General features: G+C 35.7%; 1 protein-coding gene and 1 long non-coding RNA gene across 3 annotated transcripts in view; one reads left to right on the top strand and one right to left on the bottom strand.

Moving 5' to 3' along the window:
• The window catches only part of LOC106086141 (cAMP-dependent protein kinase type II regulatory subunit), a 73,077-nt gene extending 48,322 nt beyond the window's left edge, over positions 1 to 24,755 (bottom strand). Inside the window, exon 1 of one of the 2 annotated variants that reach the window (XM_013250682.2) lies at positions 23,750 to 24,755. The gene's annotated coding sequence lies outside the window, so the exon portion shown is untranslated. The remainder of the gene's footprint in view (positions 1 to 23,749) is intronic. The other variant, XM_013250681.2, reaches the window with a different exon arrangement.
• A 551-nt stretch (positions 24,756 to 25,306) lies between these two features.
• LOC106086140 (uncharacterized) lies at positions 25,307 to 26,801 on the top strand. The gene is made up of 4 exons (XR_001221081.2): positions 25,307 to 25,760; positions 26,198 to 26,332; positions 26,413 to 26,548; positions 26,607 to 26,801. It is a non-coding gene; the product is annotated as an uncharacterized LOC106086140 (long non-coding RNA).
• The last annotated feature ends 935 nt before the right edge of the window (positions 26,802 to 27,736 follow it).

The following is a 27,736-nucleotide window of genomic DNA, read 5'->3' as shown; positions in this document are numbered from 1 at the left end:
ATTTTATAAGAAGAGTATTTAGCATTAGTGATCCAGACTTTCATCCTGACAATGAGAGGAAAATAAAGGCAATTCTTAGAGCCAACGACTTCCCTAATTGGACAATTAATTCACTATTAGGCAAGGCCAAGGAACGTCTTGGAAAAATCATAGACGGAGAGCAGCCTACAAAAGGAAAAATTTATAAATCGCTAACATACATACAAGGATTCTCCGAAAGATTTGGCAAATCAAATCTATACGACAAGGACAAATACCATCTCGCATTAAAAACAGGCAAAACTGTGAATGAATTATTCAGCAAGACAAAATGTAAAATTAAAAATGAGGAGAAATCAAACGTGGTATATAAAATTAGATGTAACGGCGACAAGTCCAATATATGCCCGATGGCATATATTGGCACTACCATGACGAAATTGAAAACTAGGTTATCTGCACATAAATCTGACCAAAAAGCCAATAATAGACCAATCGAGCAGAAAACTGCACTAGCAGCCCACTGTGCATTGACTGGTCATAAGCCAAACCTCAACGATGTGGACATCTTAGCTCAAGAGAACAATTACAGACGAAGATTCACTCTCGAGATGTTGCATATCATCGACTTACCGCCTGACGAGAGAATGAATTTCAAGAAAGATATAGAAAGCTGCGCGAAGGTATACCGCCACACAGTCAACAAGCACAGCAGAAGAGAACAGTTAGTTGCCAACAGACAATAGTTCGTGTAACAACTCATTAAATGTAATAGGAATTAAAGTTTCTTAAAAATTATTGTTTTTCTGTTTTTATTGTGTGATTCGTTTTTACTAAAATTTGTGTTTTTCTGTTTTTTTATTTAAATACAACTAGCCTTGAAAATGGTAGACGGAGTCTACCGAAATATTGGAGAAAAATAAAAGAAAAAAACCTTAAATATTTGTGTTTTAATGGACCTATAGCCGATACAATACAACAAAATTACAAGAATTTTAAACCAGGTCAACAATACCCTAACAGAGAAAAAAGAAAATCGTAACATAGTTTAATGAAATTTAAAAAACACATATTGATGGGAGTTTATGGGAGAAAACAAAATACCGTTCATCCTTGACCCAAAAAGAAATATGTGAAAAATGTATTGAACAGTTCTAAAAAGTTTCCGAAAGCATTAATGGTCTCGCAAATAAATTCCAGAAATTTCCTTTAAAAAAAAAAAAATCTCCGCCACTGAAAAATTCATTGTTTTTCCTTTCCTCTAAAGAAAAGCGCGCGTTTTAGACATTCGCTTTTATTTGTTTTTTTTTTTTTTTACATTGTGCGAACTGCTCCGATTGGTGAAGACTACTTTTCTGCTTTTTTACGTATTTTAGCGATTTTTTTCGCCAAATGTACTTTTTTTAAACTGGCCACATTTTCTCTCACTTACAAAACGTAAGGCCATGCGAATAGTTATATACTACCTAGTGAACTTCATACTCACTCGGAGAGTGAGTGACTACCATTCTCTTTCATAGCTTGTAATTCAGCTTAGTTCAGCAGGCTCTAACTTTCGAAGGAATAAAACTAGGCGCTTGAAATTTTTTCACAAATACTTCCTGTTAGTGTAGGTCGGTTAGGTGCATGGGCCATATAGGTCTATGTTTTGATATAGCTGCCATAGAAGCCGATCTGGGATATAGACTTCATGAGTCGATGTGGCTAAAATTTTCTATGAAGTGTTTTGTTATGACTTCCAACAACTGTGCTAAGTATGGTCCAAAACGGTTAATCACCGGATATAGCTGTCATATAAACCGATCTCGGATCTTGACTTCTTAAGCCTCTAGGAGGCGCAACAACTATGCCAAATATGGTCTACATCGATCCATAACCTGATATAGCTCCCATATAAAGCGATCTCCCGATTTTACTTCTTGAGCCTCTATATGGCGCAATTTCAATCCGGTTTGGTTGAAATTTTGCAAAATGACTTCTACTATTATCCCTAACATTAAAACCATGTATAGCCAGAATCGATCCATGACCTGATATAGCTCGAATAGCACAGCAATTATCCTCATTATCCATTATTCTCTGTTGCCTATAAAGAAAGAGGCATGCTTCTACCATTACACAGCTACCTAATTAGTGAGTAGGTGGAAGCATTTAATCTTTTCTGGGGGTTAGAGGATCGAAATCGCGATCTCCGTAGCCTACCCAATGCATTTAAGCGCACCACTTTTGTCTTAACTTTTTGAAAATTTATTTATTTTGCTTTCTATTATAAAAAGTAGAAAATCAAAGCCAATTTGTTGTAGCTGGACAAAGAAATTCAACGATAGAAATGGAACAACCAAAATAAGAAATAGCGCAAAAACAGATAAAATTAATTCTAATATTTATTACTCAATGAATGAATTGAAGGGAAATAGAGTTTAAAGACTTTGGCATTTTTAATTTCATTTTTTTTTTGTTGTTTTTTCTTTTGTCTTCCCACAAATCCTCCAGTTGTTCCGCATCCTGTGGTGCGTAATTTTAAAGTATATATTTATTTATGCTATTCTTCTTCAGGTGTCGAAAAAAGTTGAACTCTCATTTTATTTTTTACGTTCGGGAATAAAATTCATTCGGTGCCACGTCAAGACTATCATGTTACTTGGAGGCTTCGTCAATTACAAAAACAATAACCTCGATTCTTTACATAATACTGATATAATACAAACTTGAATTTCGGACAGTCGAAAATTCGGCTACGACATATACAATCTGGAAAAATTGTGTTGTAAAAGTGGTCACATCGGAAAGGGTCAGAAAGGCTACTCTTGTCTTATACACCTGCAAGAGGGCAAAAATTGGGGAATCAGACCTATAAAAATCCACGTTCTTACGTGATACAGCCAATTGGGTCCACAGTATACCTGGTGTTAGAATGCACTTAGACTTCTATACGGATGGTTAGAGACTGCGCTACCATGTGGGCTCTGAACAACAGGGACTCGGTATATCGCGAATAGAATAAGAGTGAAATAACTACGATGTTTTAACGACGCACAGTGGGACAGAATCGAAAAAAAAAATTAAAAAATAATCTTTTAACTTCAGGCAAATCCAAAGAAATGTTGGAAATTTTCAAATGAACATCTAGGCAGAGCAAAGAATTCAGAAATACGGTTGATGATAACGGTGATTATGTTACAAATAATAAGATGTGCGTATTGTTTAATGACTTTTTTGTGAATGTACCAAAGGTATTAAAAAGTCAAATTCGACATTTTTCTGGAGATGACTTTAATTTGTTTGACACATTAACCCCTGTTCGACACTCATTTCATTTATGTGCAACGAACGATGAAGAGATTTTGGAATTTGTTTCACAAACACGAGTATGTTGAAAGTATGTGGAGATATTGTTTTACCAAAGGTTTTTATTTCAATTCCGAAAAGTAAAGGCATATGTAGTATTGAAAGCTTTAGACCAATTGCCTTGCTATCATTATTTGATAAATTATTGGAAAAAGTTTTACATTTTTTTACAAAAAATTAGAATATAATATTACAAACACGTTTGTAATTTTACTTTGTATAGGATAATAGATCCATATCAGAAACCCAAAATAAAATGCTCTTAGAAACCATATGGTTTATGACTGATACAAATTCTTAATTAAAGTGCAAAATCAGCCTTTTACATTTTTTCTATCTATGGGACAATCTTCCTTATAAAGACATTACTTTATGTGAGAATTTATTTATTAAGAGCCATAGGAAAGTTTTTCAAAAAAAAACATACAATTCAAAAAAATGCATGAAATCTTTATTTGATTTGATAGAACGGTCCATATAATTTAATGTTTGAAGATAATTTCATGCAAATGTAGACCGTGACTGTGCCTTAAATGGTTCATCTGCTTAGTCCAATGTTGGCATACTATATCCAAAATGTCGGCAGGTATCTCACGAATAAATATTTCAATGTTGTCTTCCAATGCGTCAATAAAGCGGGCTTGTCTGTAGAGCCACGAGTTTTAACATAGTCTAAAGGCGTTAAATCGCACGATCTAGACGGCCAATTTACCGGTATCGAACGTGAAATGTTCACCACACGCGTGCTGTGTGGCATGTGGCACCGTCTTGTTGAAACCACATGTCATTCTAGTCAAGCTCTTGCAATTTGGGCAAAAAAAACTTCGGATATCATCTCACGATAGAAGTACGGTCCAATGACCATAAACCGCACCAAACTGTTTCTGGATGCATTGGTAGCTCTTGCAATACTTCTGACTGACCTTCACTCATAAATCGACAATTCTGTTCATTTATGTACCCTTTGAGCCAAAAATGAGCTTAGTCGCTGAACACAATGAAGCGTTCGATGAACTTTCTTAAGAGAGCACGCATTTTGATAATAAAATGCAATAATTTGCAAGTGTTGTTCGTTTGTTAGGCGATTCATGGTTAAATTATAGACCAAACTGCAGATGCTTGGCAGTAATGAAACAAAACCCGAAACGTGCGTGAAGTGTTTAAACCAGTGTTGCCAAAAAAATTATAGCTAAAAAATCACCCCTTAGATAGGTCAAAAAAGGTGAAAAAGACTGAAAAAATGTATATTTTCGCTATAGAGAACAATTCGTATTGAAGCAATCGAAAAAAAAACGTGTTTCTACTCTAAAGAGTTTATCAATTCGTAATTTTTAAAGACTGATGTTTATCCTCCCAAATACCACATTTATTACTACTGACACTGATGTTTATCCTCCCAAATACCACATTTATTACTACTGACACAGCCCATATGTGATAGTTGTGCCTTCAGGTCAAATCACGATTACAGTCCACTCGCTAAATATGAACTAATGAAAACCAAGCCAGTTAGTTCACTTTTGAAAGATCATATTTTCAAATGACACCTAATTTTCCTTTACTAAGGTTTTTTCCAAAAGAATGAGAGTTTCTTATGTTAAATTTGTTATTAATTGTTTATTGTATTTATAAAACAAGCATTAATAAAAAAAAATTCGGATTTTTTTTTGCTGTTTCTTTGGTTAAATCATCGCTCTCTTAAATTTTGCCTTTTACAAATTAACGATGAAACCAACCATTTAAGATGGCACCGGTCATCCATGCTGGCTTAGAATACGTACAATGAACAGGACAATTAAAATTCAGAAAACAGCTTGGCCTTTTTGCCCTTCCAACTACAAGAAGCTAAAGTTTGCACAACACAAGAAGGTAACTCGCCGCTTTGAAGACTCGTATGTCTTTTGTGGTAACAATTTCCAAAACAATCCGGATACGTCAGTGTTATAGAGCTGATCATTGATCTTCAATTTTAGTATTCCGCTTCATATTGAAAGGATCCACCGTCTGGGGTGGCGAAGAGAGTTTTTCTCCGAATATTTTAAGCAAGCGAACGCCGTGTGTCACTTTTTTAAACCATCCATCGCTGGCATAAAACTATTTTTTTTAATTTAATTTAATTTGCTCATTTATTAGTCAAATCGTTAGACCATACATGACTAAAACACTACAAAATAACAATTCATAAAAGTTTTCTTAAAAATAAATCAGGAATTAAATACTACTATTTTTTATTTAAAAAAAAATCTTAAAAATAAACTTCTGAATTTACAAAATTTTTACAATAATAATTTTGCATTTTTACAATAAATGCAATAAAAAAATGATAAGATCTAATATCATTATGAAGATGTTTCGCCTTTTCTTTTAACAGAAGTCTGCTAACAGGAATATTTTTGTATCTCATTAAAACAAAAACATTTTGGGTACTCGTAAGGCCGCAAAGTTTTACTATTTCCAGGTACAATAAACGTATGTCTTGTCAACACTGTTTATTCTGCGTACATATTGTAGATTTTTTCTTTACCTCAAATTTATTCGCTAATTGCGCCTCTTACTAAATGCTCTAAAATTTCTGGTAATTCTTGTAAAGTTAGCTTGTTTTGTATGCCTATATAATAACTTTTTACTTTGAATTTATATTTTACAAAACTAATATGGAAGATAAAATCTGTTTAAATTGCAAGAAATAAGCTGTTCACATTTTAAAGCTTCTGGACCGAGTTCATATTTTGGAGTATAGATGGGAAGAAAAAAATCGTTTATAGTTTGGGGTGTTCACTCTATTATTATCGCGAGTGCACTCTATTATTATCTGTTCTCACATGATATCGATAGCTATCCAGTATAACTTTGCACTGCAAATGTATCCAAAACAACATCTGACTAGCACTGGATAAGGATAAGATAAAACACGGCAACTATTAATCTTTACACCTCAAGAAAATAATTAAATTCTATTATTTTACGAATAACTGATGCTCGAGTATGGCGCATATATAGCATATGCAAATTTTTAGATATCGGGCTTTTATACGATCCATAAAAGGATTCAAAGAAAAAATCGATTGTGTCTCGTCTTCTGAACATATTTTGGGTTTCCTTTGATTGCAATTTGTGTATCAAATAAACGTAGCCCTTTGACAACAACGCTGTTGCCTGGCGTTGCTGAACGGCAAACTGAACGGCTTCGAATTAAGCTGCAAGTTCATGAATTTGAAAGCAAAAAAAAGTAGACAAGATAAACGCGTGCGTATATGTGTAATTTGTAACAAAATATTTGTTGTCTTGCTTACATGAACAACCAACAAATTCTATTGGTGCAACCTGTAGCAACATACGTGGTTTTAAAGGGTGATTTTTTTAGCTATTATATTTTTGGCAACACTGGTTTAAACATCTCTTCAGTTTGGTCTCTAATTTAACCATGAATCGTCTTACAAGCGAGCAACGCTTGCAAATTATTGAATTTTATTATCAAAATGCGTGCTCTGTTAAGAAAGTCCATCGTGCGCTTCTTCCATTTTATGGACGAAGCTCATTTTTGGCTCAATGGGTACGTAAATAAGTAGAATTGTCGGTTTTGGAGTAAAGATTAGCCAGCATTGGAATACGCGAATGTACCATTTGAGGCGCAGTCACGGTCAACATTTGCATGAAATAATCTTCAAACATTAAATTATATGGGCTGTACTATTGATTCAAATAAAGATTTCATGCATTCTTCTGAAAGCAGCTCTTAAAAAATCACCCTTTACGTTTGGCAATTGCTCAGATTTTTGCTGCTGCCGTTGCGACTGATACTGCTGTTGTGTGTTCGTGTCGCATTGATAGCCAACTTTGCATTAGTCATTGGGAGCCAAACCACCTTGGCCCATAAAGCCACATTAAGGTTGTTTGCCTGTGTTGTAGTGTTCACTTTTTTGGATCTGTTGCTGCAACAGTTTTTGTTTCAGCCAGTTGGCCAACAGTTCGTATTTGAATTGTGTAATCCCACGGATTTGTTTGATTATTCGAATTTAATGCTACACTTAATGCATCTGGACTAGACAAATTGCTGCGACCACTTCTGTGAGGCAAAAGGAGCTTTCTCTTACGGATACTGTGTTATCCTTAATACAATGCCCGATGTTTCAGGCAGTGTGAATTACACCATGCCTGAGCCTTCACGACCAAGCCCGAAAGGCAACGAATGGTAGATGGTCTTAAAAAGTGGGTTGCGAGCATTCCAAGATTATGTGACCTAATCTAGACTTGAAGAGGTCTACCCTTTTGCTGTCGTTGGCTAGAACAGACGTCTCAGTCATTGTGTCCGTCTTGACAGGTCGCTGTCTGATCGGAAAACATGCTGAAAGACTGAAGATTGTCAGTAACGAATTTTGCCGAAGATGTGACGACGTCGAAGAAACGGAGAGACTATAGAATATCTCTAACCTAACCGATAAGTTTGGTTATGGACCGATTTAAGCCATATTTCACGGCTGTTGGAAGTAATAGCAAAACTTCGAACAACTTTTCAGCCAAATCGGGTGATAATTACTACTTCTAGAGACTTGAGAAGTTAAATCTAATGACCGGTTTTTATGGCAGCTATATCAGGTTACAGACCAATTGGAACCGTACTTGGCCCAATTGCTGGCAGTCACATCAAAACTCTAGATACAAATTTCGGAACGGTTGTTAGAAACCAAGACATCTCATGCAAAATGACATCCAAATGGGATAATAATAGCGGCCTCTATCCAAGATCCAAGATCGGTTTGTGTGCCAGCTATATCAAAACATGGACCGATATAGCCCATGTAGAATCCCAAGCAACCTACACTAAAAGTAAGTATTTATGCAAATTTTAAGCGCAAAACGGAATAGCGAAATTAGTATTCCCCCATTCTATGGCGCAGGGTGTAAAATTGGGAGGCCCGGATGGTTGAAGGACAACATTCAGCGAAATCCGATAAAAAGTGATCCCTCAGTACGCAGAGAAAAATTCACGAACATTTTTTCATTTAAGAATTTAATTGGAAATGAAAATATATGCAATTAAAAAGTTAATTAATTAAATCATTTGTTTAATTGCTTTCATTTAAAAATGTGATTGAAAATTTAACCTTTGCCAATAAAAAATAATTGATTCCAACATTTTTACAAGTAAATCTAAATTAATAAATTACAATTAAAAATAAAAGCTACTTTTATCAATTGATTCTTATCGTTGAGCTTAAAATTGATTAGGACAGCACTTATTGATATGTGAGAAGTTTGCCCCTGTTCCTTAATGGAATGTTCATAGCGAAAATTTTTTTCCCTGCGTCTTTTTTAACGTACAGCCCTGCATAGCCACTTTTTTGCTCTTTTAATTTTTTATGCGTCTGTAGAAAGATTTGCCATTTTGGACGATCATATCAATATAAATAGAAATGGGGGGCGCCCCAACCCCCTAAACTAGTCTCCAAAATGGTAATATTAGACGACCATGACTATATGCGGTTCAAATGAAAGGTATTTGAGAGTAGATTACGAATATGAAATTGAAATTTGTGTCCAAATATCTATATGGCGATCTAAGCTACTAACGAACGTGCGAAATATTCACAGATTGTGTGGGTTGGTCTGGAAGAAGCGACAGGCTATATAATTTGTTAATATCGGAGGGGCAGATACTCCTCCTTACCTTAAAAGCCGTCCACCTCAAAAGACACCCCGAATAAATTTGTGACCGTGGAAATATGGGGTTTATAGGAAAGGTAATTGGACACGAAACGGTATCCTCTTCTGGAGCCAAATGCCACGGTGCCCGTCATACTCGCAAACAGGACATACTTACCGAACATGGCAATATAGAGGTGGACGGGCTTCCAGACTCTCTGCACCAGAAAAGTCTATCAAATTCTTGCTCTTGTTTCAATTAGGTTAAGTTAGGTTTAAGTCGCAGTCGTCCATGAGTTAAAAATTTAATTGAAAATATGCAAATGTTATATTAAAATTTTTGGGAAAAGCGGGCTATTACGGCGCATCCTCGATTTCGATACAACATGGTTCACATATTAAAAACTACTGGAACACGAATTTGAGGCTTATGTTTGGGTCCATGATCACTCCTTAGAAACAACACACCTCCGGAGGATTTTCCAAAAATGCAACGAAATTTCAAAATTTCAATCATTTTTTTAATTGGATTAATGCAAAAATTAATCGGAAATTAAAAAAAAGTTTAATAATTTTTCTAAATAAATATGCAATTTTTTCCCAAAACTGTGGTTGATATTATCATTTTATTTTTTTTTTCTGTGTATGTACATACATATGAAAATAATTCAAATTGTATTACACCACATTTTCAAGAATTTGTACACACTTACTCGCAACCACACAATCACGTGATGATTGCTAACAATACCCATTCAAGCATTTTTGGGATGATTGTTAAAAAAAAAATCTTCTGCGGCAGAAGTTTTACGATTTTTTTACATTTTTGTCTGTAAAACAATAAAAAAAAAAACGTAAAACTATCGAAACGATTGTCCTGATGATTAATTTGATAATCTTTCGACACGGGTAGTAAATAGTCATTTTGCCGATTCATTAGTTAATCTCTCACTACGGGTACACGCCATTAGTTAAACATATTGTCTACATTTTTTATTTGAAATTTTTTAATTCAGTTAGTCTTTCGATATGAATGCCATCAATTTTTAAAAATATTTGGTGTATACCCCAACGTAAATGTAAATAATTCCTGTTATAGCCAGAAAAATTCCAAATCGTTATTTCAGTTTTGGCAGTGAAGTGGGCATCATAAACAAGCAAAGTGAGTGTTAATAGTTAAAAAAATAATAAAGTGATTTAAAAAAGACTGAAATGGTATCAGAATTGGAAAGTTTATGAATCTCATTTGTTAGTATGCCCAACACATTTTGTCTTTTTTTTATTTATTTATCTTGCAGACACGTATTCCCATAAGACTATCCAACCTCTATTTGGGATAAAAGAATATTGTGACGATTTGGCAATGGTCTTCATATGGAGAGGACAAACCAAGTATCCTAAAGTGTTCCGTTGTTACAGTTTTTAGAGCTATATCGTTTAAATTTATAAAATTCACTTTTGCATTTTTTTCCTTTTTTATTTCTAGTTAAATCTCTCTCAGAAATGGTGCACAGAAAATTAAAAAATTGACTCTATTCTTCAGCTACATATCCATATTATCCATACCAATGCGCCAAAAGTCTATGGTGAAAATATTATTGGGTTGCCCAAAAAGTAATTGCGGACTTTTTAAAAGAAAGTAAATGTATTTTTAATAAAACTTAGAATGAACTTTAATCAAATATACATACTTTTTTTACACTTTTTTTCTAAAGCAAGCTAAAAGTAACAGCTGATAACTGACAGAAGAAAGAATGCAATTACAAAGTCACAAGCTGTGAAAAATTTGTCAACGCCGACTATATGAAAAATCCGCAATTACTTTTTGGGCAACCCAATATTTCTGTTAAAATTCAGTACAGTTTTTGTTTTCAATAACCACACCGCATCTCAAAATTAGTACATTACATACAAATAAATTTAATATTAAATTGTTAACATAATATTGAATCTGATTAATTTATCACGAGAAATGTGTAAAACAGCATTTCTCGTGGATAACGACTTCGTTTAGGATGCTTCTTCGGGAGCCTTCAGTGAATAATAAAGGCGAATTGTTATATACAACTTTAAGCGAATTACCTCTAACCCTCAGAGACAAATAATGGGGAAATCGCACTAGCGCATCATTCAATGACTCTTCGGGTGAATCGTTTGGAGTAAAATCTTACTTTATGCCGATGATTCCGAGCTCATCTGCTAGCAAATTGATCATCACCGAGAATCGATCTTTTTGCGATAGAAAATGTTTGCAGGGACTTAGCAGCACATACATAAGACAGGTTTATTGCACAATTGTGTTTGCATTTCAATATGGCACTAATGTGTGCACAGCCATGTCTGCCATATATTATGAAGCTTTGTTGTAAAGATGTAATTTCTTTATTTCAACAAACAAACAAAAAAAATGATTGCCGAGCAAGCAATTACCTCGAATGGCATTCTAGAAGAAAATTTGTTCAGCTTGAAATAGAAATGGGAATTGTTTGGTGTAATATTTGTTTATTTACCACGCTGGTTGTTTTTGATATTTATTAACTTTTGCAGTTTATCTAATGAGCTGAGACGATAAACCGTGTGTGAACATAATCGACAGGGCATGATCGGTGTTGCCAAGCAAAGTTTCATCAACACGACTTGTGTGCTCCAAATCACTTTATTTCGTGACAAAACATTGAAGTTGACGTTTGACTTGATTTTAAAGAGCATTTTTTACTTCTACCGCAAATACTTAAGAAGAGCACAAAATACATGGGTACACAGAGAGAGGAGATGAAAGTTGGTCTTGGGAGGTGCTGACCTCTAAATGTTTTCGTAGGCGTTAATTGCCTCCAAAATGTTCACACTAAAGCGAGCGCTTGTAAAATATGTTGCACTGCGATACGTGTGTGAGACTCAAACAACAATATGTGACTTAAATACTCAAAACAAAAGACAGTAGGATATACAAAGTAACCTTAAATTGACTGACAATGGACTAAAGCAACTGGGCTAAACAGGTGTAATAGCCACTGAAAAATGCTCCAACGTCTCATCATCTTTCCCAGGTGCTACCACTTGTTACACCAATTTTACATAAGTGAGCTCGTAGTCCTATGTGTCCTGTTATGATAGCAAAAGTTATACTGACCTCCTGCTTACTTCCTTTCATAAATAGCCTCGTCTTCTCACAATCTGCATTTTCCCATAGGATTTTTGTCGTCCTATTGACCGTTTCGCTGTTCCACAGTGTTAAATGTGCGTTCGTAGTCAAAGCGTGGTGCATCAAATTGGCCCACCATCGTCTTCCTCGTGAAAAGGCAGATTCCAGTCTTCCCTGAGTTAACATTGAGACCCCTTGCTCTAACGCAGTCTTATGCCATCTGCAAGACTCTTACGATCCTTCAGCATAGCTGGTTCGGATCCTTACCCCTTAGAAGTATTACAACATCGTCTGCGTAGTAGACGGATTCAAATCCATCCTTAATCGACATCCGTTATAGGTTATTTATGGCCACCCATAGGATTGGCTATAAAATGCCCAATGTGGCGTGCTCTGTGCCACTTTCTCCCTTATATTTGCGTCATGGGACCCAAAATTTATTCTTCTGTTCCTTAGCATATGGTTTATCCAGTCTCTGAGGACTGTACCGGTACCGGTTCACCCGGTACTGGTCTAAGGATTGGATAAATGTCTCGATCGTTCTCGACGTCAATGCATACCACCAATGTTTATGTCTGGCATCGAAAGATTCTTCTGTTGTGCTGTTTTTAGTTGAGCAGTTCGCTGGCTGTCCTACACTCTATCATGTTATCCACAATACGTTCCATGGTTTTGAGTAGAAAAGATGTAAGTCTTTTAGGTCTATATGCCATTGGTCGCATAACTGGACTTGCCCGGCTTGGGTATAAATACCACCATTGCCTCCTGACAGGCTTTCGGAGTATATGCAAGTGCAAGACACGCTGTGAAAATAGTGGGCAGATGGGGCGGCATATAGTCGACCTCCGTCGCACAATGTGGAAAATGCGGGTTTTTCAACCGTCAATTTATTGTGCATTCCGAGAGTGGCAGGGCAAGGAGGAGAGCCATTCGCCGCACCCGTGGTCTCCGAGCCGATGGACATTCATCACAATTTACCGTGGGCGAAGTTACGAATATCATCCTTGGCGCCAAATCGTCCAAAACGTTAGGCCCCGAAGAAACCTCTACATTGATGCTGAAGAATCTGCATTCAGTTCGAGTTGAGTACCTTACTACTATCCTCAACCTGTCTTGGAACACTCTTATAGTTCCCAATGTCTCGAAAATAGGCAGAGTGATCCCGCTACTGAAGCGTGCAAAGGACCCGAGATTGCGGGAGTCGTACAGGGCGATCTCCCTTCTCTCACCAGTAGCAAAGACGCTTGAGGCATTACTCCTCCCGAGCCTCGTAGGAGAATTTCCATTCGCCGAGCATCAACATGGATTCCGAAGACAAGGCGAGTTGTTGGCGCCTTTAAATAACCAATGGCCTCTTTGAACCCGCGGCGATCGGTCCTTTAGACCAGAACGAGCTTCCTCACATACAGGAGCTTGACTATGTGGCATAATCAAAAAATATGGTATAAATTGGTAAAAGTTAGGAAACAAAGTTTGAATAGCTTTTAAATTAAATTTAAAATTGTTCATTATATCAAATAAATGTAAAATTGTATATTATATCGAAAAGTCATTTATAGGTTTTGTCCATAGATCAAGAGTAATAATACAAATACATATATCAGGTTTAGTTATTAAGTGACTATATTCAGATGCAATATCAAAAAACGAGGGCTGCTATAAAGTTTCCGGCCTAGGCAACACTACGTGATGCCAGATACATTATGACATTTCCATTGAAAAGTTTGACATTTTCTAGCATAATCGTACTCGGAACTTTTTGAACTTGCGACCATCATTACACAATGACTTAAAAAGTAGTTTGTCAAAAAAATGAAATTAACTCGTGAACATTTTTCACAACTTTCGACGTGGATTATCACGACAAGAGTGCATTGATGAACTTTCATCTTTGTATGGCGCGATTAAGCACTATCCTATAGCACTGTGAAAAAATTGTTTAATGAATTAAGTCGTAGTCGCCGCTCGCCCAAACTCAAATTTCTTGAAGGTCTTCTAAATACGGCCTTAAAATACAATATCTGTCGACGGTATAGATATTGAGCTGTCAGATGCTCTTGATTTTATGGGCATGAAGTTACAGTGTAAGGTCCTTTGTTCAAAACACGTATTCCGGCATACTCATCTAGTAATTTCCAATATGTCATAAAACTCCCTTGGATCGACCTTATACAGTTTGAACAGTAATCCCTCGTGCCAAACTTTGTCGAACGCATAACCCAGTATCAGGAAATGCAGCAGAGCATACTAGTTTATTTTGGACATGATAGGTAATAAAGAAATTGGTCGGTATGATTTAAAGTCATGTTCGGGGTTTCCAGGTTTATAGATAACTATTATTTTGCCATTTTCCAGGACTGTGGACATATCTCAACCGAAAACAAGCATTAATAATGTGAAATCAAGCCATGAGCTCCTTTTTCGGTATTTTTTCCTCGTTATTTTCCCTGATATTACATCGTAACCTGGAGCTTTCTTGGCGCTTAGGTCTCATTTGACTAGCTGTTGTAAATCCTTTAATTTGGCTGGTTTATCTATTCCCCGATCCTGCGTAACTCTTCATCAGTAGTACTTTGTAACGGTGTAAAAATTTTTCGAAAATGCTCTGCAAATATATCCGACTTTTCTTGTGTTTTTATTGCCCATGATCCGTCTTACTTTTTTTATTGGAGGAATTTTTGGCTGAGGTTGCTGCATATGTTTTGTGGGTTTCCGCAAGTTGTAATTTGTTTCTTTTGTGGGGGCTAAATTCCGTGTGAGAAGTTTGCCCGTTCCTTTACGGAACGTTTATGGGCAAATTTACATATGGAGGATTCTTTGAAAAACAATAAATCGTTTTTAATAATAAAAATTTGCCTTTTTAATGATTAGGCCAGAAATTTATATTATATAGAATACAAAACACCCTTCTGATTTGGTAGTGGACTGGGCTTTACATATGACTTTTTGCGCTTGGGGTTATCTTAGCGTGTCAATATTCCATTGCTAGTAACAATACGATGCAAAAATTAAGACTTTTTCTAGCAGCATTTCCGACATGCATTTGACAATAATCTTCCAGGAGCAAAGCTTCCATGACAGTGGGCAGTAAACTGAAAAAGAAAACGGACCCCAACATTTTGAGTGTTCGTCTGTCTGTCTATAGGTCCGTCTGTCTGTTCTCCTTTCCATGTTAATTTATGTACAGAGTACAGTTCGAAATTTTCATACCGTCTTATTGAAACCTAGTACAGGCATCTTTTTTGACCTAGAGGCGAAGCCTTTTTAAATTGGAAGAAATCGGGTCAGATTTGGATTTAGATATGTGGGAGATACATATATGTATGTTTTTCCGATGTAAATTCATTTGTCAACCGATTCTAAGGAAATTTTGCGCGAAGGTTCCTCTTATGACTCTCGACATTACTAATGAATTTGATAGAAATCGCTTCAGATTTAGATAAAGCTCCCATATTAAGGGTGATTTTTTAAACAGTTATCTTTTTGGCAACACTGGTTTAAACAGCTCACGAATGTTTCGTGTTTTGTTTCACTGTCAAACATCTACAGTTTGGTCTATAATTTAACCATGAATCGTCTTACAAACGAATAACGCTTGCAAATTAATGCATTTTATTATCAAAATGCGTGCTCTGTTAAGAAAGTTCCAATGCATCCAGAAAAAGTCACAGTTTGGTACGGTTTATGGGCCGTTGCCATTATTGGACTGTACTTAATCATCTTGGATGCGAATCGTAACGTAACTGTGAATGGTGAGCGCTATAAAGAGATTATATCCAACTTTTTTTTCCCAAAATGCAAGAGCTTGACTTGCATAACATGTGGTTTCAACAAAACTGTGCCACATGCCACACAGCACGCGTAACAATAGACTTATTGAGAAGCGAGTTCGGTGAACATTTCATTTCACGTTCGGGGCCGGTCAATTAACCGCCTAGATCGTGCGATTTAAGGCCTTCTGACCATTTTTTATATGGCTATGTTAAAGCCCATCCCGCTTCGATTGATGCATTGAAAGACAACATTGAAGCATTTATTCGTGAGATACCGGCCGAAATGTTGGAAGAGTACGCCAAAATTGGACTAAGCGGTTGGGCCATTTGATGCGCAGTTACGGTCAGCATTTGCATGAAATAATCTTCAAACATTAAATTATTTATACGGACATTTAACGTAATCGGTTTGGATTTAAATATAGTTCCCATATATATTTTCGTCCGATTTCAACTAATAATGCAATATTTTGGCTATTTGATAACCGATTCTAACGAAATTAGAAACAAACGTTTCCCCCTGATCACTGATATGTTTCATAGAAATCGGCTCAGATTTAGACAATGCTTCCACAAATATGTGTCTCCCGATTTTCACAATTAGGGCTTTGCACGCGCTTTTATCAACCGAGAACCAACATTTTGCTCAAAGCTTTCCTCCATGACTCTTAAAATATGTACGGATTTTGGTCGAAATTCTCCTGCCTACCCAATGTGGCAATAGAATAAATAAAATTTTTCCAAAAATAAAATTTTATGAAACTTTTTCTCAGCCTATTAGTGCACAGTGGCCATTTTATCGGACGTTTTTATTTCTTACGCTACGTGTTCATTTATGTGATTATTTTGAAAAACCATGTAGAAAAGATTGTTCAATTATTTCAAAGTTGTTCAATAATTTTAATTTAGTTTCAAAATGCAAGGGTGCAAGGTAAATATAAGCAAGGAAAACTAAAATAAAAGGGGAGCAGACATTTCGACTCAAATATTGATATCAAATTCGTGCAACACTCCCAAATCTCTTTAATTTGAGGACCACATTGCCATGGACGGTAAATATAAACCGTTTGGAGGGTGTTTTTGGAGCTGGGCGGCCACCAGTACTTTGCCCTAAAAATAGATATCAAATTCGTTCTTTACCCCCAAATACCGTTGATTTGAGCTCGAATTTTCCATAGTCGGTTATTAAGTCCAGTTTAGGGGGTGACGCCCTAAAGCACCCCCTAAACAATTGGCTCCAAAATTGGATATCAAATTCGTTTTCTACTCTCAAATACCTTTCATTTGAGCCTCATATTGTCATTTCATTTGAGCCTCATATTGTCACCCATATTGTCCCGATCGGTCCACTTTTGATTTTGGGTGTTTTTGGGTGACGGGGGTGCGCCCCTTCCGAAATCAACAAATTATAAAGACTATTTCTCCTTCCTTTCCATTTCCTTTTATTTGAGTCCCATATTGTCATGATCGTCCAAAAAACCTATTTTAGGGGGTTTTGGGGTTGGGGCAGTCCCCCAGTTCGTACTCTACTCCTGAATACCTTTCATTTGAGTCCCATATTGTGCCCATCGGTTCACTTTTATTTATGGGTAGTACTTTTGGGGTAAGGGGGAGGGTCCCTTCCGATATCAAAAAATTATATAGCCGATGTTTCCTTCCAGACCAACCTACACAATCTGTGAAAATGTCAAGGTAATAGGTTTAGCCGGTTTTGAGTCTATATGGAACAATCAAACAAATAAACATACATTCAATTTTATATTAATCATCGAAAATCGCTTTATTGTTTTTCATCATAATATTCCCTATTAAGATCTATACACTTTTGCATGCGTTTGAACCAATTGTCGAAGCACTTTTGCCACTCTGATTAAGGTATCTCCAAAACATGCATTCTCGAAAAAATTTGACCTCTCATTTTATTTTTTACGTACGGGAATAAAAATAAGTCATTCGGTGCCAAGTCCTTGATGGAGCTTTATCGCCGAAAATTGAATTAAGTTCATCGATGTACTGTAGTTGAGTTAATCCACGTCGAAAGTTGAAAAAAATTATCGCACGAAAATGTTCACGATTTAATTCTTTAATTTAATCTTTCAAATTACTGTAAACAACACAAATAGCGCTCGTATGTCAAAACGTTCTAAGTACGTATAACCTCAAAAATGTCAAGCTTTACGATAGAGCTGTCTGTTGGCAAATTGCAACACAAGGGTTGTCCAATCCCGAAATATAAAAAGCAACCCTCGTATTGCCATGTTAAAATGTAAACATTAAGTCATACATCCAAAGGCTGTTGTTGTTGTAGCAGTGTATTGTATACTGAGGCGGCAACCATTGCCGATTAAGCGTCTTCGGGTCAATCCGGTACGTACAACCGGCTGGGATTGTTTGTTTGTCGAATAGTATGGCATTTTTGTTCACATAATCATTTCGTGTAACCTCCTCTGGCAAGATATTAAAAATATCTCCCTACACGCGACCTCCTTGCTGTAACATAGTGTGGTATTAATTGTTCGCAGTGGATCTTCCCTATTTTAACTGATAGTCGAATGTCAGCCAAGGTCTCCTGCAGTCAGTTTTGCGGGGACCCAAACCCAGAAATGGCTTGAGGAAAAATGTTAGGAACAACAAAGATTGCACAAATTGTTCGCAAAAGAAATATTTTAAATTTTTATCAAAAAAAAGTTTTTCTCATATTACCGGGATTTCTTCGTCCATTAAATGATTGAACTTGTGTTCAAAAACTTAATTTAACCGCCACCAATTGCCAAAACAGTCGCTTAAAGCCTCAACAAAAAATAAATAAAATAAAACCTTTATAACTTTTGTTTCGATATATCCAGTTTTCTCGTTTTATTTGCTAACAGACGTCACAAACTCTGCGAAATAAAGCCAACGCTATTTGAGAGCTCCTACAGCCAGCCAGCCAACACTACGCGACGCTATACCTTGGAATTCGTTCACTTAAACACCAAGTGCCTTATCAGGTTGCACTAATTTTTAAGTGGAAGAGATAAATACTGAATACATGCATGCATGTGTATGTGTGCAAACGTGGGTACTCGTTTACACATCTTTCGGCGTGTTTGTTAGTCGTCTCAAGCTAATTCTAACGAAACCCAAATGTGAATACACAGAATTTGACCTCATTAAATTGTTGCTAAAAAGCATTCAATTTGAAAGCCTCCAACAAAGAAGTAGCATACAAACCAATATTATTGCTATACATTATATTTTCACATGCAAAATATTCAAAGATCTTCCACGTTCTTTAGGTCGTTTTCACCTCTGACCCATGTTTCTACCTCTCTACGCAAATTTTTAGAATGTTTCCCCATAGCCGGTATGTTGTCATTTTTCTGCTGTAACTTATGTAGCTCGAACCGTTTCAAAAAAGTATTGAATAATTTGGCATACGTCGAGCGACAATGAATTTTGTCCAACCCAAGGGTACAGATACTAAGCACGGACAAAGGCCTGGCGCTGTTTTTATTTTTTGTTTTTGTTGTTATTTTGCATTGTGTAATTTCATGGCTTAAGGTCATTGATATGCTTTCGATGTTTTTTGTTCAAGTCTTTCGTTTCGTGTGTCGCAAAAAAAGAGGGTTCATATGTACACCTTGAATGCTGAAGAGCAGCACTCACTATTCATACAAAATTACGCACTAAACAGTTATGACAGTGTTCCCTGAATTGTTGCACAGGGTTCCAATCTCCTGAGGAATGAGGTTGAGCCATGCAAATGGTACCAAATCGTTTATGAAATAATTGGGATCCCTTGCAGTTCAACTGTCTCTAGGGCACTGGAGACTATTCTAGATCCAATATCCAACCCATTGACATACAGATTAAGTGTGAGGGAACCACTACGGCCATGAGACTTAAAGGAGATGGGAGAATGGATAGAGAATAGGAGCAGGTCATACCATCGTGGTATAATCGAGGCAACGATAGGAAACCCGGATGGATTAGAAGAGGTTTCCGATCGGATACCTGAGATGACGCTTGTGGTCGAGTGCGATACACAGCTGCCAGAGGTACAGTCTTGGATTGACGGAACTCTGGTATTGGCATCTGGGAGATCTTGCTATACAGATAGATCAAAGCGAAAAGACAGAGTTGGCGTGGGGGTCTACATTGAAAACCCCAGGACTGACTGACCATAATACGATCCTGCAAGCAGAGATCCGGACGAGAACGTTGAGTGTGAACATCTTTAGGAACAGTAAACTGGCCATCGGGGAGTGTAAGAAGGATCAGTATAGCTTTTGGTATCATAACAAGACACATAGGACTACGAACTCACCATTGCAAAATCGGTGCGGCAAGTGATAGCATGTGTGGAGCATGTGGGAAAGATAATGAGACGTTGGAACATTTCCTATGCCATTGCCTACTTCGCGGCTAATAGACATCGGCACTTGGGTGGGGACACAATACCACACATGAACCAACTTAGGGGCGTGGTATGGAAAACAATAACAGATTTTGTATGATGTTACTTTTTAGTATTTAGAGTGTACAACAAGCCGATTACTGGCTTAGATGTATGTGTTTAGTGACATGGGGCGGATTAATATTCGCACCCTCTTTTCAAACTAACCTAACAGAATGGCACGGCGCAGATATGGTAAACTGAAAAATATGAGGGTCATTGAACATGGGCACATTAAATTAGTATCCATGTGTCCTGGCTATTCGTCAGATATTAACTCAAGCTTTTCTCCAGATTTAAGCTGATTTAAAGTTCTTCAGCAGTTTAAGGACAAAGTTGAATTTTTGATTTCTTTTAGTAAAAGCATACAAGAGAAGTTGTACGTTTTTTATGTTTTCATCTTTGTTCCCAATAAAAGGCCATACATAAAAAAACCATTTAAAAAAAAAATCAAAAACCCAAAAGGAAATTTTAATTTCTTCTTTTGGGTTTTTTTATGAAGTGGGTGCTCAAGCCCATAATTTGTCTTAAACATTTATATGACATCTTGTTTGAGTCATGATACAAATTAAAATCATAATAGCTATGAAAAATGCCCTGGCTATACGAAGACTGGAAAAAGTCGGCAAACAAATTTGCAATTTCAGAGTCATCCGACGATTGCTTGCTCCCAAGTTTCAAACTTCTGTGTCCTCCATTTAGTATCTACAAACTTGACAACCCTCTTGGGGTTATGCAAAAGTTTCTGCCGCATACGGACTAATTGTTGCGAATAACATCTGAAGTTCTTAGTACGATATGGATTCCTTGGATTCAAACAAACAAATTAAAAAAAAAGGGAGCAAATTTTGAAAGATTTTCCAGATATTATTCCATCACCAATTCTCTTTTTCAAATGCATACAAAGCACCGTTATTCGTAATTTCTGTGAAAGTTTAAAATTTGCATAGATAATGCTTATGTGTGCATTGGTAAAAATTAACGTTTTAGGAGAAAGAGCCAAAAGTTCCAACTATTTCGGTGATTACTGCGATATATATTGCAATTGGTACGTATAAACTTAATTTTTAGTAAAATTAGAAATGGTTTTAAATGTCACGTGGAGACAAACTTTCGGGTGTGGCTCGCACAATTATTATTGAAATGGGATCAGCCAGTAAAAGAATAGTGGAAATTACAGCTGCAATAAATCCACATCGCAATATAGTAGTTTTTTCTTCAATATTCTGGCAATTATAGCAGCGTCAAAGGCCATAATCGGCAACTAGCAGCTAATGGAAACATGTGTTGCAAACAAATATAACACGAATTGGATCCATCTGTTTCTAGACAACATATGCAACAAATATTGGAGCAATATGTTGGCGTTTTGTAGCAAAGTAAAGTGCAAGAAGATTTGTAAAATTAAAATTCAAAATTGATGGACCTGATGGCCATCATAATTATCGGTGGTGATTCTCTGTACCCTCGAGTGCTGCAAGCCGTGTTGCTTGCTACCAAAATTGGTAATTTTTTATTCTCTTGGAGATCAGCGTGGAACGTTAATGGGAAATTTAGCAGTAGTTAGTAGTATTCTCTTGGTAAGTTGGTAGGCAGACCTCAAATTTGGTAAGTTTTTCCAACATATAAATACCAAGTTATTTACTGAAACACAATGGCCGGGGTTAACTCAAAATGATGTCATTCCTCGTTGTTTCTGTGCATTTGTTAAGAGTGCAGAACAAAACCATGGATTTCGAGGGAAATGATGCGAGGGATCATAAAAATAAGTCAAACAGTAGAATGGTACAAATTAGAGGCGAATCGAAGAATATTACGTTTACCCTTAGGCGTTGAAGCAGGGCATGTACATCCTTTTTAATGTTTATCATGTCTTTCCCATATTAAAAAAAAAAAAACTTATAAATTATGGCTTCGTCCGATTTTTCTGGCGATTTTGCGGTAGGAATATTTCGAAATTAGAGGCGAATGTGGCTGTTTTTAAGAAAAACATTATGGAATGTACCAACTTCATAAGTTAAGAAAGCGTAAAAAAATTTAATATTTTGAATCGTAAATAATTTTTAATGGAAAGGACAATCAAAAGAAAACGGAAACTTTGTACAGATTATTTTTTTCCAGTGTTCAGCTTGATATTGAGGCCCATTTTCGAACTACATCTTTATACAACCCCTTTGTAACCGATCACCGATTTTTTTTGCATTTTCATTTATTTTTTATCCAGATAATGCAGCTTGATACCACGCAGTGGCAAATTTAAACAAATTACATGAACTACTCCTTATGTTCAATATACAAAATATATTATATTTAATAATGACTTAAAGACTAAGATCGCGTAAAAATTGACTGCTCATTATATTTGAATACAATCAAAAAGTATTAACATTATTATTTGAAAAAATTCTTAATAAAAAAGTTTATAAAGTAACTTAACAAAATGAAAAAAGTTTGTAATATGACAAAATATTACAGTTCCCAACTAGATATAAGAAATAGAATGAGAAGGAAGGAAAAAAATTTAAACGTATTTGAATGTATGCAAATGGATACGTATATATATAAGTAATTTATTGAGGTGAAATTATCAACAGAGCCAAACTACTAAAAAAGGATTACCGTTATGTAGGTGTTGCCAAATAACGGAGTAATCTTTTTCGATAGGTGTTATCCGATATCGAGAAACCTTTGGCCATAGGAATGATAATTTGATTTCGTTGCGTAACAGAAAAGAAATATATTTTACACAATTTGTTCGAAATTTCGGAAAATGTGTGTAATTACATCTCCTTTTTTCGAAAATTGTCTATATTGTATCATATTTTTATAAAGCTATCACATAGATCGATCACGCAATTTAAAGAGAGAGGGTATGATACCCTCTACATTCGCACCGAAAATTATCTACATCGGACCATATTGAAATTCTTGGACTCATAAATTGCTTATTTTTTAACCGATTTCCCTGAAATTTGATAGTTTACATTTATACCTCCTTTCGTAATACGAATCTTAGTTTAATATAGCTTTTATATAAACCGATCTCCAATTGGGAAATATATCTATGGCTTTGGGTATCTATTTTCAGCTCAGGGCTTTAGAGCTTTAGAATTTTTGGTTTTGTTATTTGTGTCAAGTATGTGAGTTAATAAAATAAAACCTGTATTTTAAAACTAGTAAAATACAGTAAAATAATTTATATTTTCTTTGGCCTCCAACCTTTCTGATTTCGTAATTAATTATTAGAATTGAAGCTATATTTTAATTTTGTTTTGTTTTAATCTTAGTGAGTTGCTTTTAAGAATCACACTAAAGTTTAGAGGCCAGTGGTATCTCCAAAGTCTCAGCATAACTAAATAACTATCATAAGCCATTTACTACTGACCCTATTACACTTAACTTAAGAAAGAAGAAAACGCAACTTACCTATTGATACAATTTCTAGACGAATTTTCCGAATCGTAGACTCCTATGATCGCAGCGACCAACAGCAGCGGAGTGCAGTCTTGATTATTAAAGTGATTTGTTTATTATTCAATTAAGTCCAATCAATTGTGTTTACAGGAGGAATGTGCTGTTTGGTAAATTTGTTGAATCCTTTATTTTCTTGTTTTGCCTCCCAGAAGAGCAACTTTAATTATGCAGAGCAGGTATTGGGAAAATTCCAACGAAACACCATCACCTCGCACCGCACCACTATCACTTTCTACAAAGAATATAGGTTTTGTTTTTTGCTGTAGTGCACCATCGATCAACGATTTGATTATTATAGTTTGTTTATTTAGTATTATTTATCTATTTTTTAGGAGAGAAAGGGAGAAAAGCAGAAGAGACGAATGATGTGTGTTGGCTCCATTATCTATTGGTAAAAGTTAGATAATGATGACGATTTTAGTGGCTAGAAATATATTGTGGTGTGGTATTGTGTGGCCCACATTTCCACACAGAACAAATGGATTTAAATTAACATTCCTCAATCATTTCACGTCGATCTTAAAACTGAAGCACTGGAAACTGTAAGGTTAAGTTCGCTTGTTCCTTGTATCGCACAATTGTATTTCGGACTTGATTTAGTTGTGTTACAGCCAGCCACCTGTGTTTGTGCAATTAATAACGGTTAACTGTTAACCCGACGCTTAATTTGGAGGTTATCAATCACATACATACATACACATTTAAGTATTTTTTATTCGGATATAAAAATAATAGAAAAATCTCTTGCACACGTAATAACACCACCAAAGCACTTCACCTCCTCATCAGCACATACACCACCCACTACCGAAGCACAAAACCAAAGCAATTAAAAACAATAAGAAAATAAAATGGAAACAAAATCACTAATTGATGAGTGCATCTAAGAACCGTTTATTAAGACTTCTAGTCTTCTCGGGCAAATTTTCAATAGGAATTGGGAGCAATAGCAATTCTGTATATTGATTGTTTCTTTTGGTCAGGTACACACACATATTTTTCAGCACATAGAAAAAGTTCTCTATTGTGTCGTCGTATCGCCCGACAGCTATGTTCGATTCACGCACTCCACAAAGTGGTAAATTATAAATGAATTAAATCTAAACAGAACAAATTTTCAGAAAAATATATATATTTTGGTGCAAACGCACGCAAACTTTTAAGATTTTCAAGTTTTTGTTTTTTAGTGACAGATAACTCCACTCACTTCGGGTTTTAAAAATTTTGTGTTCGGCTTTCATGAAATACATATGATTAGACTCTAGGTAAATGTAGGAAGAAAACGTCAATAGTCCAGCTGATTTAATATATTTCAGAGTTGTATCGTCCCATTCATATTGCACTCAAGGCTCTATTACACGGTATGTAGGTGTCTTATGTAGATTTGTATATGTCTTATTTAGATTTGTACTTTTCAAAATAGCACATGTAATTTTTTGGTTTAATGTTTTTCCTTCCGACAAAAAACATAAAGAAATCAACTATTTTTTGTCAGTCGAATGAAAGTAACTCCACATTAAATGGTTTTCGCATTGGGGATGGCACTTGCTCCTTCTTTACATTCTCCCATTCGTTGTTTTCTTACATTTTATGCTATTTGGATAATCGCTGTGATTCAAGGCGGATTTAAAAAGGTATTAAGATGACAGATTTTTGTTTGCATTCTCTTTGTTGTTATCTTCTTTCTCGCATATTCTCTGCTCATGAACGCACACAAGCACTCAAATTTCTTTGCGTATGTTGGCAAAAGTTCAAACAGCTTGATGTCAAGATGGTGTCACGTACCCCCATAGGAGGTCGCTCCACCTTTTCTCTGGAGTGGCAATTGATGCTGGCGGGCGCTGGCGGTTGAGCTCCGGCTGTGGCTCAGTGGATGGGGCGCGGTTCTTTGCCAACATCTATTGCCAAAAAGGAGGGACAAAAAACTAAAGTCAACCAGCTTGTGGATGGACAAATACAGCGGGTACGTAAACACTTGGAAATTAAACACACAGGACAATGTCTTTATCGGTTCGCTGGCATGCCGGTCTTCCATGGCATGCCTCGGCCTAACCGTCCCCCTCATTACACCATTCCTTCCCCTTTTTTTAGTTTCCTATTCTCTCATGGGAAAGGAAAAAAACCAAAAATATTTCATTCTAACATTCGTACAAAATTCGGCACTGCTTTATTTGGAGGTCACAACCTCCCTGATACTATCAATTTTGACATTTATAACAAAGCTTGTAATGACCAAAAAAGGTGGTTAAGAAATTAAAATGCAAGTTATCAAAACTAACAAATTCTTCCTGAAATATTTACTTTAGAGCAAAATCAGAAATTTGGATCAAAATTAGCAAAATAATTTTCAAGCAAAAAGTAAAGCTTTCAAATTTAATTTCTTTATCTTTTGTTTTTCAGGTTCCTGGTTCTAATGGCGACTGTTCCGGATAAATGCCAATGGAGTCCCCGGGTATTGTGGTCCTGATGGCAGCCTCTGCGGCCAATAGGGTCCCTTTTAGGTTCTCGTTTGTCCGTCCGTCCGTCTAGTCTTTGGTAAGTATTGTCGTTTTCAAGTGTATCTGTCGCAGTCAGTTCTTGTCTAAAAAAAGTTTTTTTCTTTTATTATTTTCTAGGGGTTTTCTGATGTGCTGCTTTCTCTGCACCGTAAGGTCAACATTGGCTGATGGGCAAGGAAATATCCTCTACTATCCACTACCTAACCTAACTATGACCTCATGCTTAGGTTACTGTATAGAACCCAACCAAAGGGTAAGTAATAAAAAAAAGCTCGATGTTGTCCCTACCTAATTTTCTTTTTTTTTTACAGAAAAACCTTTTTAAACAAAATATATCTGTCGAGAGTCAACCGTCGGTATGCCTGTCGGTTTATGGTCAGAGAAAAATTTTTGGACTACCTTATGGACACTGGGGTATGCGACAGCGTCAAGGTCCCTCGGTGGAGTAGCGACAGGGGTTGTGGATATGCCAACTGCAACAGCCGAAGTACTTTATGTGCGTGGCAGTGGAGGTGACTTAAGTTTTAGATTTAAGTTTTTTTAGCGTTAAATTTTACATTATTTGATTTGACTTATTCTATTTCTTTTCAGTGTTTTCTTCTTTAATAAATGTTTCTTTTTCTTTTACAGTTTTTAACAACTTTACTTTTTATAAGCTTTTCGATTTCTTTTATTCTTTTATTTTTCAAGTTCTTTTAAATCACTGAAAAATTTTCATATATATATATATATATATATGTATATATATATTGGGTTGGCAAAAAAGTAATTGCGTATTTTTCATATAGTCGGCGTTGACAAATTTTTTCACAGCTTGTGACTCTGTAATTGCATTCTTTCTTCTGTCAGTTATCAGCTGTTACTTATAGCTTGCTTTAGAAAAAAGTGTAAAAAAAGTATATTTGATTAAATTTCATTCTAAGTATTATTGAAAATGCATTTGCTTTCTTTAAAAAAATCCGCAATTACTTTTTGGGCAACCCAATATATATATACATATATATTGTTTTTAGAACTTTGGCTTATATTTGTAACTTTTTCTATAGCTTTAAGATTTTCACTTAAATTATTTCTTTAATTCAACAACTTTGTTTATCTTGTGACACAGTTCAATAAAATCAATTTAATTGTTCTTGTTAATTCACTTGTTTCTTTTTTTATATTTACTGATGGCTCCATCTCCGTTTGCTATATATATATATATATATATATATATATATATATATATATATATATATATATATATATATACATATATATACATATATATATATCTTGATTTTTAGCCAACGTTTCGCCGACTTTTTTATATGGAGTTTGACAGCATTCCGCTCGAAAAGCTGAACAGAATATCCTACTTAATTCAGGCAACAAGTCTTTTTTATCGATTAGTTTAGCTTCTCAATAATGTAGAAGAAAATAATCGTAGAAGAAAACACCA

This window comes from Stomoxys calcitrans, chromosome 5 (genome assembly GCF_963082655.1).
Source record: "Stomoxys calcitrans chromosome 5, idStoCalc2.1, whole genome shotgun sequence".
In the NCBI taxonomy this organism is placed as follows: Eukaryota; Metazoa; Arthropoda; class Insecta; order Diptera; family Muscidae; genus Stomoxys; species Stomoxys calcitrans.
The sequence above is the reverse complement of the archived record's forward strand: the minus strand, read 5'-3'. Positions and strand labels throughout refer to the sequence as shown.